The sequence below is a fragment of the Taudactylus pleione genome, unplaced genomic scaffold (genome assembly GCF_031769625.1).
Source record: "Taudactylus pleione unplaced genomic scaffold, aTauple2 ptg000329l, whole genome shotgun sequence".
In the NCBI taxonomy this organism is placed as follows: domain Eukaryota; kingdom Metazoa; phylum Chordata; class Amphibia; order Anura; family Myobatrachidae; genus Taudactylus; species Taudactylus pleione.
This window is the reverse complement of record NW_028284730.1, coordinates 8,985,564-9,003,756: the sequence shown is the minus strand read 5'-3', so window position 1 is coordinate 9,003,756 and position 18,193 is coordinate 8,985,564. Positions and strand designations below refer to the sequence as shown.

The following is an 18,193-nucleotide window of genomic DNA, read 5'->3' as shown; positions in this document are numbered from 1 at the left end:
ACTGTGCTATTCCATCCATGCTGATAATTCACCTGAGAGTTCTTCTGTCTGTGAAGTCTGCAGATTCCTGATTAGAACGGTGTTTGCAGTCCAAATAGTAGTGCTGGACTTGAATTGCAGAGATCATTAAGATGCATTTGCTCTCAGTGCCTGTTATTCACTCTACACTTCCACAGCTTGCTAGTACTCAGACTACACACTACAGATCCCTCCATAACTCAGTATGGGCATAGCCATGTTAGACTCACCTCCACCACTCAGAGGGTTTCTCGCAGACCAGCTGACCACAGCAGCCAATTCCCAATGGTTCAGGCATATATAAGGAACTTCCTGGCAGTCTGCTGGTGTCAGTGCTTTGTTGTCTGTAACCTGCTGCAGGCTGATAGAGTATTATTCAGATTCTTCAGCACAGTGACTTCCAGAGCAGTTTCCACCTGCAGCGCTCCTGACTCCAGCTGTTCCGGTTCAATCCCATTGTCCAGTATTCCGGTTCAATCCCAGTGTCCAGCATTCTAGTTCAATCCTGGTGTCCAGTATTCCAGTTCAATACCAGACTTCAGTATTCAGGTTCAATCTCTGTGTCCAGTATTCCTGTTTAATCCTGGTGTCCAGTGTTCCAGTTCAATACTGATGTCCAGTATTCCGGTTCAATCCCATTGGCCAGATTCTGGTTTAATCCTGTTGTCCAGTATTCTGAGTTCAATCCTGGTATTCAGTTCTCCAGTTCAATCCCAGCACTCAGTATTCCATATGCTATGGGAAGGGCAGATTGATTGATTGTAATTAAGACTTCATTAAGCGTGGTATATATAGAAGAGACTTGGGACCTCATTCAGAGTCGGTCGAAGTGGCCGCACGGTCATATAGAAAAAGGGGCCGGATATGCAAATGATGCACACGCATGTTGTGTCCCTAAGGTCGGATCGTTAGCTGGCCGACCAAGGGGTGGATGCGGTCGGATCGCTAAAAATACGCCCACTTCTCGTACGCATAACACATCATCTCCGGCTACATAAGGATTAATCGCGAGCATCGTATGCCATCGGAACTGGTCATAGAGCTAAATGTTGACCTGACCCTCTCCTAAGCTCTACGATCATGTCAGTGTAAAACCTCCCCTGTCACGTGTGCCATGACACTACTTTGTTAATTATGCACTCCCTTAAAACGCCATTCGCATAATGAGGCACGCCTGCGTTCACCCCTGTTTTCAAGCACCTTCCCATGTTACCACCCACAAACGCCACAATCTGTCACTCAAACTACCGACCTGGCGGTGTTCAAGGAGAGAGAAATTTCTGATCATAGCCGCTAGTTTGCGCACGACCATTGCGAACTGTACGCATGCGCAGATCAGCGAACATCGGCTGCGTACGACCGTGCGGCCGCTTCGAACCGACTCTGAATGAAGTCGGTGTCATCCCCTATACCTTGATAAAGATTGTAAGAAATCGAAACACATCATATAAGGGGATAAAGATTCCTGTGCATGGCTTTTTTTTCTGGACTATTCTGGACTATTGGAGGTTCTGATATAACTGGATGTGGAGGTCCGGACCCCTATACCACACTTCAGGTTATATATTTTTATTACCACCTACTCCTAGTCTCCTCTCTTCTAGTAATATGCGGTCAATATTTCTGTTTTTTTAATTACTTGACAATTAAATAAATGTTATACTTACACAAGCCATTATTTCTCCTTTATACCCCGTCATACACTATGAGGGGTAGGGGATAATATGGCCTGCATTTGAGAGAAGAAAACACTCACAAAGGCAACTTGATATGAAAGTTGAAGCACCTTCCAATGTGACTAGGGTACACTTGTCTATATTATTATCTAGTTTGTTTTGCCTGTTATGGTTATATAAGCAGACCTAAGATGTGTGTGGACAAAGAAACCTCTACATGTTTACTATTTCCCCACTACATTGTGAGTGGGGTTTGCCATCTGTCTTTAGGTTCCTACACACAAACACAAATATTGGGCCTGATTCAGACCCACTCGCGAGCGGCTGTCCGCTCGCAAGTGGGTCGATGTTCTGGACTGAGCATGCGCACGACGGAGGGAGCTCCGTCGTGCGCATGCGCCAGACGCGACGAGCGAAGGAAAGTCCTTCGCTCGTTGTGTCCGATCAAAGGGGGTGTGCTGTCAATGTTGATTGACAGCATGCCCCCTTTGGTAGGCGTGCCGGGGGCGTGCCTCCCTGACGGGGGCGTTCCCACGGGAACGCCTCCCGTCAGAAGCCGGCCCACTGACATCACTAGTGATGTCAGTGGGAGTGATTTTGGCTCTGATAGAGCCAAAATCACTCCGGAGCTTGTGGTTGAAAACCTCAACCGCAGGCTCCGGCTCGCAAATTCGATGGTCGCGATGGTCTCGACCATCGCGGCCATGAAACTGCACGCTTGTATAGCCTGTGGGTGGTGACCCACAGCTATACGAGCGTCCAGAAGGACGCTCCATTTTCATGGAGGCCGGCCCTCATTCAGAGCGTGCGCTCTGCTCAGAGCGTACGGCTCTGAATGAGGGCCATTATCTGTATGATTAGATTTTATATATGACGAATATATATCTGTTTCTTTTTTATGGTATATTTTATATACCTGAGTTTGGGCAGAATGGTTGATCTACTAAAACACAACTGGAGGATTAAAATTATGATTCACAGTATTAGATATAAGTTTTTGAAGGATTAAGTATTCTATATGTTTATTGCATTAAACATACTATCCATACCAGAGCCATCCCAGGGTGATTTGTTTATTTATACTTGTGATTTATCTTTGAGTGTGGTGTTACTCTACTTATGCTCTAAAAGGTGGGTAGGCAGCAGGTATTGAGTGCACAGACCAGAAACCCATTTGCTCCTGATTTTACAGGTAAAATTGTCACTGCCAGTGGGGTGAGGGTCACATATCTCCTTATGGTGATCAGCCAGCAACCAGAGTGCTTGGACACAGAGACAGAGGCTCCAACATGAAGCAGCCCACTGTGAGAACACTCCCCAGTTAATGATGGTCATGGTACAGTCCAGGGAATTTCCTGCTTACTTAATCCTCTGCACACAAGCCAGGAGCTGGGACAGAAACCAGCAAGCAACATGGCATCCAGCGTTAAGAGGAGGACCAGCACATGGAGCAGAATGAGGAAGATGAGGAGGGGGATCAGAGGCATCACAGGGTCTGAGGTGCCAGAGGTGCATATGGCTGAAAAGGGGGAGTGGCCTAAAGAAAGGGTTCATGCCCTTGCAGGGGATTCTGGTAACTTCACTCCTGGGGCCACCCAGCATCACCAAAGATGATGGACTGCCCCTAGAGACTGCACTGTTGGCTCCTATTCTATGACAAGAGCCAGGTGTTACAGTTATGTCATCCTTTCAGTATTCATCAAACAGTGGTAATCTAAAATTACCGTTGTTTGTCACTGCCGGCAATGGGGACCCAGAAGCAGTCTTTCTGGCTTCAGTGAAGCTTTTCAGGCAGTGCCAGGTTAAACTGTTGTGCATACACATGATATAGAAGTCCATCACTAGCAGTGGTAGGCTGCTAGCAGCAGAGCAGAGGACCACGTCTATGAGGAGGACATTGCTGGACCTCACCGGTGAAGTAAGTAATGATGGATGCAAGTGGAATTTTAGTTTGTATCACTGCGATACTAAACAAAATATGCCACTAACATATAGGTTCATTAATAAATGGGGCCCACAGTATCTGAAACAGATCTCTGTAAGTTAAGTTTTCAACCTCCATTTAATAAAACAGATCTGTTAAACTTTTTAATTTCCTTCTACTTTTTTGCTAGAAACATAGATTTGTCTTTATACACCTATCCCTATTGTGACATATGGCGTGAGATGCCTAGTGCGATTTTTGTACTGCCTACTTTTCCCTAAGTGTTGCTTTTTACTCATCTTTGCTACTTTTTCCTTCAGTGTGCTTCATTTTCCCCAGTTTTGCATCTTAGGGCCTGATTCAGCAGCGCACGCAGGATCCATTCTGCGAGTGTGCGAATGGGTCCTGCTAATTTGCTCGCAGACTGGAAGCAGATTGTCAGTGATTGACAGTCAGCTGCCGTTTGTGGGCAGGGAGGGGTTATCGATGCCCTCCGTTTCCCGAAATGGAGGCGTGTTGCCACCATTGCGGGGGAGGAAATAAGCCTGGATCTCTGTCGGCTGATGGAGATTTCCTGGCCTCTTCCTCTAAACGGTGGCAGCTGGCTGCGGGACCCCATGGGTCACCACAGCTGACCAATGTTACACAGATTATCTGATGCTGTGTTGGGCAACGCAGCATGGATAAGTAAGGCACAGGAGGCGTAATGATTCCTACAGTATTCGTGATTATACCATATCTGCAATGATCGTAATTGCAAAGCTGCCTGTGTGCATGCTTCATAACTATAGCCTGCGTGCATACATGATATCTATAGCCTGCTTGCAGCTTTGCAATTACGTTCCTTGCAGAATCAGGCCCTTAGTTTGCAAATGGTGTACTGGGTATTTAGGATTAATTATTTTTGTCATAAAGGAATTGTATTAAGTCTCAGATTAAGCATAATGATGTATGACGAGAGCCACTCCTCATTGACTTTTTGCTTGGATTGTGTACTTTTTCCTCAACTTTGCTACTTTTTTCTTCATTGCACTACTTTTTCCTAAATTTGCATCTTAGTTTGTTTATAGTGTGCTAGGTACTTAGGATTAGTGTTTTGGGGGAGGCTAAGTAGTAATGTTCATGGCACGCTAAAAGGGGTTATTTGCTGGGATTAGAGAATAGGTTATACAATGTGGATACATATGTATTCTCTTGGAACCACTAGTTCACAATAAATACACATTTAAAACAAAATATACCATATGCAGGACGCAAAACCTGGATATAAAAAGTTTAATTCTTAATTCGGTAGTGTAGTAACATAAAAAATGTACAATTTACAAACAATGTAATTGAACCTTACTGCAAAAAATCAGGTCTCTATCAGGGCAGCAGAAATCTGGCTGATTAATATGAGAGTATCTATTCATCTGGGATGCAGTCAGTATCCCGACAGTGGGGAATCTGGCGGTCAGAATGCCGGTGCTGGAATCCCGAATTCCTGTCGGAATCCCGGTGCCGGCATCCCAACCGCTGGAATCCCAAAGGTAAGTAGCAGGGTTAGGGGGAGGTTTAGCATTAGGGTTAGGTGTTAGGGTTAGGCACTAGGGGGTGGGTTAGGGTTAAGCACTAAGGGGGATGGGTTAGGGTGCAGGGAAGGGGTGGTTAGGTTTTGGCACTAGGGGGAAGGTTAGGTTCAGGCACCGGGGAGAGAGGGTTAGGGGTAGGGAGAAGTGGAGGGTTAGGAAACCTACCGACAGGTGTTGGTATCCTAACCCTGTCAGGATGCCGGCATCGGGATTCTGAACGCCGGAATCCTGAGAGCTAGCATCCTGAACACCGGCATCCCACAACACTCCCATGGCACTCTTCTGACACTCTCACAAGTCCAGGTGGTTCCTTGAGATCACATTGAACAGCACAGATCACGTCCTGATAATCCCTATTTCACAGAAAGTTGTGACTGACTCAGAATACTGTAGGAAGGGCATACATTCTTCCCTAGATCCGTGTGACTCAGCTCATTTATCTCATAGGAGAAAAAGATAAGGAGCAAGTACACGGGGTGTGCCACATCTAGTTTTCTATGCCACGATATCAGGCATTTGTCCTTCTTATCTGAAAAGCTTCTTATGCATGATACATGGCAAAACACCAATTGTAATGACAATCAACAGAGTTAAAATTCCATTTTATTACATTTAAAAAAATGAAAAATCATGCAGATGAATCAGCTTTCCAAAACATACATGAACATGACTTTTGTAAATGGTTATAATAAGTTTTTATACATTTAATTATGTAGGGCAAAATTAACTGAACTAATCATAAGAGGATATATTTTAGAAAATCAAATCAAAATAGGATATTATTGTTGAAATGTGTAGATTCAAGATGACGACTTCATAGATAGACTATCTTGGTGACAGAACATCTCATGGAAGACCTTATCAGTCTGGGAAACAATATATTATTTACTGTAGTATAATGCTGAAATATTGAGACATACATCACAGCTTAGTGTTTGAAAGTTCAAACACTTGTTTTGTAAGCAAAATTCACATAACTACTGATTATAAAGCAATAATCAATTTATTAGATTTAATTCATCCAAGCCAAATAAGATTTGTCTTATAGTAACAAGCACCAACAACAATTGTCTTTTTCTTTTGTATTCATATACAGTAGGATGGTCCTTATAGAGTGAAAAAAAATTAAGTGTCTGGATTTTCAGGTCTCATGGTCCTGTTTTGTTCCATTTAGTTTGAAAGTTATTTGTGTAAAATTTTTCTTTGATTGCTTTATGTTTAAGGTGTGCTCAAGTGCTCTGTGTTATCACGGGTTTGAAGATATCAGTACGACAGTCTAAGATTACTACAGCAGATTATCATCATTATTAGTAGGAGTGTAACTGTCATAATGGCAACTAGTGCATCACCTTCAACAAGAAGCAAGTGTGAGGTTATGACGATTACAGAGGACAATGAGTTTTTGATTGGGCCAAAGGGAAAGTAAGACAAGGTGCAATGAGAGGAGTAGATAAAGTATTTACCAAAAAGGAAGAGGATACAGAAAGAGTGAGACAAGCAACAATTGCAAGGATAGAAAAATCAAAAACTGAGAAGAGCCTATATGAAAAAGATGTAATTCTGGAATTGTCTACCACAAGCTCTGATGAACTGCATTCACCCATTAGAGATAGGGGCAACCAATGTTACTCTGTGAAATATGTTCTGCACTTTAATAAACATTTATTAGAATGTAAAAGCTAAAAGACTTTACAATTATTTTAACTCACTTTGGCTCTGTTGGCTATTATAGGGTACGGTCTCTACAGAATAACCCATTTTTAATTCAAAATACACATTGCTTGAGCACAAAGTAAAACAACGTCAGATCATAATGATTTTTGGTGCACCTTATTTTCTAAGGAAAAGGATCTACATAAGTGGGTGAGAGACTTATAATCAGAAAGTTTTAAAATAAGAGCCACCCTAATATACAGTATGGCATTAACTTTGCACACAGCTGGTTCCATATAGAATATTGGAAAAACCAAGCACGGGCATGTTTTATTCTGTTTTTGTTTTTTTTCAAAATGTAACCTGATGTTGTCTTGGCTGCTGTATATGAAGCCTATATATGGACTTTGAGTGTGGCTCACAAGCCAGCTCTTATTTTTAAGTTATCCTCCGTATCTGGGAGGTGAGTGCATTTTAACTGCAATTAAATGATGTTTAAAGCATACAATATATGGCAGTATAGGCACTTACAATGAGTGAGGAACCCTTGATACTGGACTGCAAGCTTAATTGTGTTAAAAAATATCAACAAATTCCTCATGCTTTTATTTTTCTAGCTACACACAGATTTTTAGTGACAAGCACAGGTAACTGTCTTTTTATTTTTATGTGTATATGGCATTAATATTGTCATGCAGCTGATACAATGTATAATATGGGTAAAATCAAGAACGAGCATAGTTGTCTTCTGAATATGCAGATTGGAAGTTAAAGCTGTAGAGGAAGGCTCAGGGAAATGAGAGGAGAAGAAGGGGACAACAGGAGGGGAAGGACAAGGACGCATCTTTGATCAACACCACAACACAGACTTGGCTGGTCCCAGGAGAAGAAACTCGAGAATCAGGTAAATATCACCCCAATGATGATCTAGGCCACCCACCACTGTTGGAACTTTAGGTAGTGAAAGCCCTTTTGATCTTCACTGGACTCTTTCAGATTGCCAAGATCACATCATGTAATGGAAGGCAAGCAGAGAGACTTTCAAAAAACATTCATCCAATCTGAATAAGAATCATTATCTAAAACAGGCCTTCCTAAGCCGCAACCACAGTGGGAACCAGAATTAAAGGGGGAACTCTACCTAAAAGTACTTTTACTTCTTCAGAGCAGCACTGACTAGGAGTACAGTTCCTGTTGGGCTGGTCTAGGATTGTGGCAATGTTCAGATCTTCAAGTCTCAATATAACTTGTTACCTTGTGTACCTGCCAAAAACAGGAAGACACCAAACTGGATTGCTTATTGGACATTGCTCCAAGTGGATCAGTGATTATAGCCTGTTTAGTGTAGGATTGTACTGGAGGCTTTTTGTGTCTTTTTGTTACTTATAATATTAATATGCTTCGTGTTTTCATGTGTAAAATAAAGTACAATAATATTTTCCAGTTTTTTGCTGAGGTAGTTCCAAACCCATAGAGCTATTGCGAGTACTTAGTTAGCACATAAGACTACCTCAGGCGGATCAGCTAAGCTTGTGCAGCAAAAGAGCTCAAGTGAATATTATTCCAGTAGCATCAAAGAGGATATGTCACAGGTGAATTAACCACTTGCCTGGCATGGTCACACCAGTCAGAAATGCTCACTGCATCCTTGTATCCTCTTCCAGCGTGGACCATGCAGCTTATCACTGATTGGGTAGCCCGGGGGAACCCTCCTCCGAGTGGTTGCAGATAGGGAAAGCCACCAGGGAAATGTAAATCCAGCAGAACTCAGCCCCCTACTGTACACCAGGCCACTGCAGAGAGGAGCAGTCACCAGGGAAATGTAAAGCAAACAGCCCTTAGCCCCCAGTTTATTCCCAGTGACTGCAGAGAGGAGCAGCTCCCAGTGACATATAAACATAGTAGAGCTTCTGCCCCACAGCGTGTTGCAATTTCTCAAAAGTTACCAACTTGCCAATAAATTGTGGGGGGAGGGGGAAGTGGAGCCAATATTATAATTAGAAAAAATGTCATGTGTCCTTTTGAATATGACAATCCTGTATCAATCAATAATATCAGAACTGGGCCACCAACTAGGAATAGTTCCATATTTTAAAGTCTATGCACAGTGTACCATAACAATTGCTATTTTATGGTATACAGTGTATAAAAATATATATTTTGTTATAATAAACTAGTTGGATTAGTTTTAAATAGATGTTCTTGACCTAATTCAATCATAAAAAACCCTTACAATTTCTAAACTTTGTTTTGGGAATATTAAGCTGTAAAGTGGTTAATACTTTGTATAAGACTGTGAAGTATGGATAAAATAAAGTTTAAGCTAAATAAAATAAAGTTTGAGAAAATTACGAATGTACAAGTATTTATGGAAAATTATCAAAGGTATCATGCAAGTCTATTTTGAAATCATGTTTTGTACTAAAAATTGCAAGTTAAAAAATATCCTTATATAACTCTTTCTATAACTCTTAGTGTTAATATAATTATGTTCCTACGTGAGACTTGGTCCCACAGTGGCAAACTGTTAATTAATTCTCCAAAGGCATACAACCCAGTTTATACTGTATATATAAGATTCAAGATGGTCCCGATTTTCAAAGTGATTTATCTCGCTACAACTCGCCAAAATTCGGGTGATTTAATCCCTTTTATTTTACCAAATTTACCAACAGGCGATTTGAGGCTAAACGAGTTTGCCGATGGTGAAGCAGAACGAGATATCTCTCCTGAGTAACTCGTTTTGCAGGAGATTACTCACCCGAGATTGCAGTGTTTTTCTCTCTGCAAATTTCTCCCGAGCTAGCAGCCAGCACATATCAGTGAGATATGTGCTTGCTGCTTGTGTGTTAAGCCTTGTAAAAATTAGAAAAATGTTTAAAAAAAAATAAATGATGTGAGGTCCCCCCCACAAAACACTAACCAGCCTCTGGCTTGCCAGCCTGTCCTGGATCTTAACACTACAGGGAAAATATGTGTAGGTATCCACTGTAATGTAAGAACCAGCACAAGGCAGCAGGGACAGGGCTGGTTTTAAATATACAGAGAAAAAAAAATTATGTGAGGTCCTCCATATATTTTAAACCAGCCCTGGACCCTTTCTAACGGGGGACTGATGCCACAGCCAGGGGTGCCTTTTCACCGGACCCCCCAGCTGCAGCATCAGCCCTGACCGTTAGTCAGCCCAGGCCAGGGATCCCTGGGGAGTTGGGGACCCCCCCAATAAAGGGGTCACCCTCTCCAGGGCACCCTGCCCTAGGTTGATAGACCTGGGCTATCCCTGCCACCTCTGGGCGGTGGGTGGCAGGTTGACAGTGTAAGGTGTAGTGTAAAAATTAGATTTTTCATAATTGTCTTTACAGTGGAACTACAGGTCCCAGCAAGCCTCCCCCGCATGCTGGTACTTGGAGAACCACAAGTACCAGCATGCGGGGCATTAAGGGCCCACTGGTACCTGTAGTTCACCTATAAAGAAATAGTTAAAAAAACACACAACACACCGTGATAATAAAGCTTTAATGCATCCATAAACACACTTACACATACTCACCTGTTTCCAGATGTTCATGTCCCCTTGTCAATGTAAAGTATCCCATCGATTTACCTGTAAAAAAGATCAAATACTCATCTTTATGTCCCTTGTGCATGATGTTACACTGCGCTAATGTCTGCTCGTGGGAACGAGTTGACATCAGTCCCGGGCCACTGGCCAATCAGCGGCGGCTAACATTAGCAGATGCTCATTGGCTGGGACCCGCGTGGGCTTAGCCAATGACCAGCTCCTCCACGTGGGTCCCAGCCAATGAGTGACTGCTAATGTTAGCCGCCGCTGATTGGCCGGCAGCCCGGGGTTGATGTCAACTCTTTCCCAAGAGCAGACATTAGTGCATGCAGGAGCATGTTGTTACACTGTATCCGGCCCACATATTGGATTTCTGCAGAGATCATCGAGGGACATAAAGGTGTGTATTGGATCTTTTTTTACAGGTAATTCGATGGGATACTTTACGTTGACAAGGGGACATGAACATCTGGAAACAGGTGAGTATGTGTAAGTGTGTTTATGGATGCATGAAAGCTTTATTATCACGGTGTGTTGTGTGTTTTTTTAACCATTTCTTTACAGGTGAACTACAGGTACCAGTGGGCCCTTAATGCCCCGCATGCTGGTACTTGTGGTTCTCCAAGTACCAGCATGCGGGGGAGGCTTGCTGGGACCTGTAGTTCCACTGTAAAGACAATGATGAAAAATCTAATTTTTACATTACACCTTACACTATCAACCTGCCACCCACCACCCAGGGGTGGTGGGGATAGCCCTGGGTTATCAGCCTAGGCCAGGCTGGTCTGAATAGTGCCATTAGGAGGTTTCTGGGGTACCTTCTAGGTGAGTCTGCTCTCAGCTTATACATGTACTGTTATTATGCAGTACATTAATTTGTAATTATATGACCCAGAGTGGGTGCTACTATTAGGTAGCAACAAATATTTTGGGGTGAGTGTTTGGGCGTGGGGCCCCCGGAGTTGTTCTGGCTGGGCCTTTTTTCAGGGCATCACCACTTAATTCACATAAAAAAATATCTATCACCTTTCTATTTGTTTGTCTATTATTTATGTAATTTTAACCCCTTACCATTATATTAACACTTATTGATTTATCTTTACACAACTATACTTTACACTTCACTTTCACCTTTTTTTCCCTTTTTCGTGTGATGCCCTGGGGATGGTCCTTGGCTGGATTCTTTTGGGGTTCCCTGCATCTCGGACGTGAACCCCATAAGGTTAGGGACGCTGGTATAGAGGAGCCTTGACGTTGGCCCAGCGCTTATTCATATATTTGCAAATGTATGTAACCAATACCTCTGAATTTTTATTATTATGTAGGATTCAAGTATTTTTGTTGATTTTGCTGCAGTGTGCTGGCGGGAAAATCCCTTTTTTTTCTGGGGGTCACCAACTCCCCAGGCATCCCTGGCCTGGGCTGACTAATGGTCAATATCACTGCTATTTAGGTAGAATGTGCCTTGCCACTGGGTGAACTGATTCAAAATAGACACTTAATAATATAACAACATTTGAAGAAGTACATCCCCACCACCACTGTTGCAGGTTTGTGAAGAGTAGATTGTATTACTATGGCTTTCATTACCTGGCCAAATAAAGCTTTTATTTTATTTTTGAATGTAACAAAGATTTTGTAAAGGGGTAAATAGATGTGTAAAGGGGTAAATATCAGGTTGTGTTTAACATGTTGGGATGCAGCATAATTTTTACAATTGCTATATGATCTGTTAATGATAAAGGCAGGAATGTCTAAGCTTATAAGTCTTTGTAAGAGGAGGAGTATGGTTTAGATAAAAGGCCTGATTTAGGAATTTGGGAGTTATATACCTAAATTTGTTATGGGTGGTTTGTTTGCTAAATTCAAGCTTAAGTTTAAAGTTTTGTTGAGTGTTATTATCAAACTCTGTAGGGTTTACATTTTGGAGGCATTAAGTTTATAAAAAATGATTCTCCAAATGCCGCTCTTTTAAATAATAGCTAGTGATTGGGTTGAATTTTTAATGAGTATTATAAAACTCTGCAAAGAAAACCTAAATGTTGATCCTTCCCTGTGGAAGAGAGACCATATCTGATCACATTCTCTAATGATATGTGATCACATTCTCTAATGATAACTGGATCGGTGATTAGGCCAAATATTATCACTCTCACTGAAGTTCTTATGATTGCTACAATGAAAGCAGCTGGTGCAATTTTTTCTGTGAATCTAGATCAACATAAGAAGAAACAAGTAAGAAAAGGGAAACATGGAAAACACTAGTGATAAGGGTGAATGTTTGTGAAAAGCTGGAGGGAAAATTAGTATGGGTAGGATACACTGGTGGACAGGTGGTGGCATGTGAGAAAATGTGCTGGTGGAGACTGGCATGTGCTAGAAACATTGTTTGTCTTTGGGCATGTGTGAGCAAAGCTGGTGGGCAGTTGGTGTCATTTTATATAAAAAGCTGGTAGGCAGGCATTGGCATCAGTGACGTGTAAAATAAATGGTGGTGAGAGGAGTTTATGATGTGGTAGAAAAACTTGTAATACAGTGGGGGTATGCATTAAAAAATTCATGGGCAGTGGATATACAGACAGTATATATAAAAATATATGTTGCCAGGTTACTGTGACAATTTTTTTACTTTGTTTATTCCAGACTTTAGGACCCCCAAAGTGCATGGGGCTGGGAAGTGGGTATTAGGGGTAGTAGGATGGTAGGCTTAAGTATTGCCTACTACTCAAAGATACCTAGCACCAGCCTTGAAAATAACTTGTAATTATATTTAAATATTTATATAATTAAAGATTGTTCTTATTTGAATCTATTTATTTCATGCATTTCTATCAGGCAAAAAAAAGGCTTTACAATGTTTGACACAGTATACATAACATTTTACATGATTACATTGTATTTGGTTAGCATATTGCATTCTGTTTTCTTTCTATCTACTGTATCTATCTATCTACAGTATATATCTTCTCACACACATTACATTGACAAAAAAACAGTCAAAATAATCTACTAACATACACAGGAGGTGCACTATATTTTTAATATAATATTTGTTACAGACAAGTTTTGGTTTAATTGAACTATATTACTTGATTTTGTGCCACATGCTTTACCTGTGATTAGCACACAATGGCTGATAATAGGACTCAGGGCTACACATAAGTTGTGAGGTCGTAGAATATCCATTAATTAAAATTTTCTTTTTTTTAAAACTTTGCTGTTTTGCCCAGAGATTCAATGCATTGAGGAATCTCATGTGCTTGTTATCATCCTCTAGGTAGACAGAAAATATGAATATGTGTCAAAACAGTACAGTCAAATAATTTCACATCTTGGGAATCTCTACTTCTACAACAGAACAACTTCTACTTTATATTGGAGTTCTGGTTATGTATTTATTAACTATTTTGGAAACCTGTTAATTATGACACTTATCTTGCTTGTGACCAAGCTACATACTCCAATGTATTTCTTATTGTGCAATCTCTCTGCTGTGGATATCACATATGTCTCAACCACTCTCCCAAAATTGCTGTACATCACGATAACACAGGACAACAGGATATCCTTCCAGGATTGCATGAATTGTATTTCTTTACATTCTGTGCTATCTGTGATATTTTTGTGCTGACGTCCATGGCTTATGACCGTTACATAGCAGTCTGTAAGCCTTTGCAATATACATTGATCATGAATAAAAGTATATGCATTATAATGGCTGTTTGCAGCTGGCTTGAATCTGCTATGAACTCACTGCTGCTAACATTGCTTACATCTGTATTATCTTTTTGTAATTCACACAAAATTAATAATTTCTTCTGTGATCTAAAAACAATGACTGCACTCATCTAGTGATACTACAAGTAGGGAAATCTTTATGTTTATTCAAGATATTATTATTGCCTTTATACCATTTTCACTTACTATAACATAATTTGTCTACATAATCTCCACCATATTGAAGATACATTCTTCTGAGGGGAGACTTAAGGCTTTCTCCAGCTGCACCTCCCACCTCACCACTGTCATATTATTCTATGGGCCAATACTATTTGTGTATATTAAACCTGAATCTGATCATTCCAAAGAACAAGATAACTTGATCTCAATGATCTATGTGGCTGTGGTTCCCAAGTTAAACCCATTTGTCTATACTTTGAGGAACAAAGATGTTTTGGAAGCTACTAAAAAGTTAATCAACTTCAAGAGGAATCTTGTTTAACTTAAGTATAATCCTAAAGAAAAGTAACTCTTTGTAGTTTATTTCAACTTCAAGGGGAACATTGTTTATCTAGCAATGATATCCTTACGCCTAAATTAAGACATGCTAAAATTAAAATTGGTAAATAGTTTAAAATTATTATTATTATCATCATTATTATTACATTTTATTTATAGGGCGCCACAAGTGGTCCGCAGCGCTGTACATACAGTAAAGGGTACACCGAACATTCCATTACAATACAGTAACCAAAATATAAACAGAATACAAGTAACAATTAGCAACACAATTCTCCATACACACTACAGCTCTGAAGGTGAAGGCTGTCAAGTGCTAGGAGACAGTGGAGAGGAGGACCCTGCTCCTAGGAGCTTACAATCTAGGGGAGAGGGGAGATGGACAGATGACATGAGGCATGAGTGTGTAGAGGGGGACCTGAGTGCAGGAAGTAGGCAAGGTAGAGATGGCTGAGGCGGGGGGGACAGAGACCTGGTAACATGGTTATGTGGTGGAAGGGTATGCTTTGGTGAACAGGTGGGTTTTCAGTAAGCAATTGCAATTTTATTTGCCTGAAGTCCATGACTTAAGCCATGAAAAACTATATTCTGTTAATGTATATTTAAAAATATTGTTTTAAAGACTAGAATTGTCTGATTATTCTAAACCATTTACCTCTAGCTATTATTTTAACAAAATATAATGTTGAAGTAGCAGTACTGATAAAGAAGCATGGGGATAAACATGTACCTGTAACTTATTAGAGAACTTGTAATATCCTTTTCATTGTGCATGCCATATTTATGGAATATTCTGGGAACATTGTTTTAGGCTCTCACGCACTATACTCCCTGCAATATTCTTACTGCTTCTTAAAACATAATTTTCTCACCAATTGTTCTGTACTTATTCTGCTTCTGTGTTGCCATCTCCAGGTAACCATGTTCAACACAACTATCTCTTCCTGTCTCACTTTAGATTTACTTTAAAAGATATACCGCTACAAATTTGTGAAATTATTTTGCTAACATCTTGGACTTCTACTGGCAAGAAGAGCTTCCCTATTGCCTGTAGAAGGAGTAATGCCAAACACTTTGCAGAGAAGAACGCAAAGTTCTGGCCAGTTAGCTTTATAATTCATTGATATGCCTTTGCCATTCAATTGGTTAAGTACACTTGCTATATTAATACAGGTGATAAACATGCCCTAATCAAGTGTTTTCTATATTTTTTAGGACTTTCTATTGTTTTAAATTCAACACAGATAGCAGAGTTTATAACTCTTACATGTGTATGCATATTAGTAAAAAATTAAAACAGGAAATATACTACAGGTTGAGTCTCCCATATCCAAAATGCTTGGGACCAGGGGCATTTTGGATAACAGAATATTCCGTATTTTGGAATAATTGCATACCATAATGAAATATCTTGGGAATATGACCCAAATATACACACAGAATACATTAATGTGTTATATACACAGTATACACACAGCCTGCAGGTAATTTTATACAATATATTCAATAATTTTGTGGCTCAAACAAAGTTTGTGTACAAAAATGAAATTCATTTATGTTTCATATATACCTTATACACACAGCCTGAAGGTAATTTTATACAATATTTTTAATAATTGGATCCTTAGACAAAGTTTGTGTACATTGAACTATCAAATATCAAAAGGTTTCATTATCTCAACCATGCCAAAAAAAAACTATTTCAGAATATTCCGTATTTCGGAATATTTGGATATGGGAGACTCAACCTTTACCTATATGCTTTTGGAGATGTACATGATTATGGGCCTGTATATAATGAGGTTACCTCATGTCATCATGTGTGCAAATTGGGAATAGTATTTACGTAATCTTAGATCAAACAATGTCATGTAAATTTTCTAACCCTCTACAGCATGTGCCAAAAGGAGCTAACTGATGCTTATCATAAATTGAAGTCCTCCCCAACAGAGCCATACAAAGCTATTTATTTACATAGGAAAGATCTATTTTATTTTGTCTCGACTTAGATGAGGGATCGATGTTCATTTCAGAGGAATTATCACTTTCATAAATTAGGTAATAAGACAGGAAGTCTTCTTTCAAATTTCCTAACAGGTAAACAGACTCTAATGACCATGACAACCTTATGGTGAGCTGATGGCATGCAGACTCAGAGTGGTGAGCAGATTACCAGGATTTTCAAATTTTTTTGAGTAACTTTATGCTCAGAGCACTATAAATGATGCCCAGAAGGTTTCTTGTTGAAGTGACTTGAGCCATAGTGTATAAAAACACATCTGTATATCTCACCCACAGTTGATTCATTGGCATTATTCAATACCCACTGCCTCTATAATTGAGAATTAAGTTAGTAAGGTCATAAAAATTTTAAACAATTCAAGGCCCCAGAATTTGGAGGATTGAGTAGGTAATTTTATACACCCAGGAATCACAATACACTGCAGTCTGTGCCAAATTTTATTATTTTAAACTGCATGTCACCAGTTTATTTTAATTGATTATATAATGTTCTTATGAAACTGGGCCACAACTTAAAGCAACTGGCTTCCTGTAAACTGATCTTTCTCCTCAACACATACTATAAAGTTTTTACAAAAGTCCTGTCAGAGAGACTAAAGATAATTCTTCCCTCCATAATTCATAGGGATTATGTTAATTTGGGGCATCTATTATTTAGTAAATATAAAAAATATTTCTGTTGTTCAGTGACTTGGGTCTTTAGGGAACCCAAGCATCAAAGTTCCTTTGTCACTAGAGGAAGAAAAAGCATTTCAGTTTGTTGCCTGGGATAATTTTTTTTGCCTTTCATTGGTTCTGTGGCTTCCTGAATTAATTTCTCACTCTCATACAAACTCTATAAACCAACCCTGCCATGCAAGTGGCTGCAATGGGCACCTCTGTGTTCCTTTACAGGTACAATGGTGGACTAGACAAGGTTTCCAATCATAGCCATTACTTTTTGCTACTGCTCTTGAACCCCTTGCAGTGGCTTTACAGAAGTCCATGGCATTTGCAGTAATTCAAGTAGGTGCAATCAAAACAAAGTTGGCTCTATTCATTGATGATATGGGTCTTTTTTATTTCTGATCCAGCCTCCTTGGTCCCAACAATGGTTGATGTCATTACCCAATTTTTTACTTTTTACACAATACAGGGCAAATCCAAATAATTCCTCTAACGTGTAAAACAAAACAAACCCTTCTTTCCCAGACTGCCTCCAAGTTTTAGATTACTCAGTACCAAATAAAATATTTTGGCATACTTATAACTCCTTGAGTTGGTAAACACTAATTTTATACTATAGAGCACTAAAATTGCTAAATTGTTACATTTGTGGAAATACCTCCCCTCTCTTTATAGGGCAGAGTGCCAGTTATTACAGTAAAAGTGTGATATTTCCAAAATGATTCTAAACCATTCAAATCCTATCCAGTTATATTTCCCACTGATCAATTTTATCTACACTAAATTTTTACACTGAAAAAACAAAAACCAGGTTAAAATTTGTCAAATTAAAGAGTGGTTGGGTCTTTACCCATGCTGTATT

At 39.9% G+C, this 18,193-nt stretch overlaps 1 pseudogene; it reads left to right on the top strand.

Moving 5' to 3' along the window:
- Positions 1–6,626: 6,626 nt before the first annotated feature.
- LOC148509328 (olfactory receptor 1E16-like) lies at positions 6,627–14,626 on the top strand (annotated as a pseudogene).
- The last annotated feature ends 3,567 nt before the right edge of the window (positions 14,627–18,193 follow it).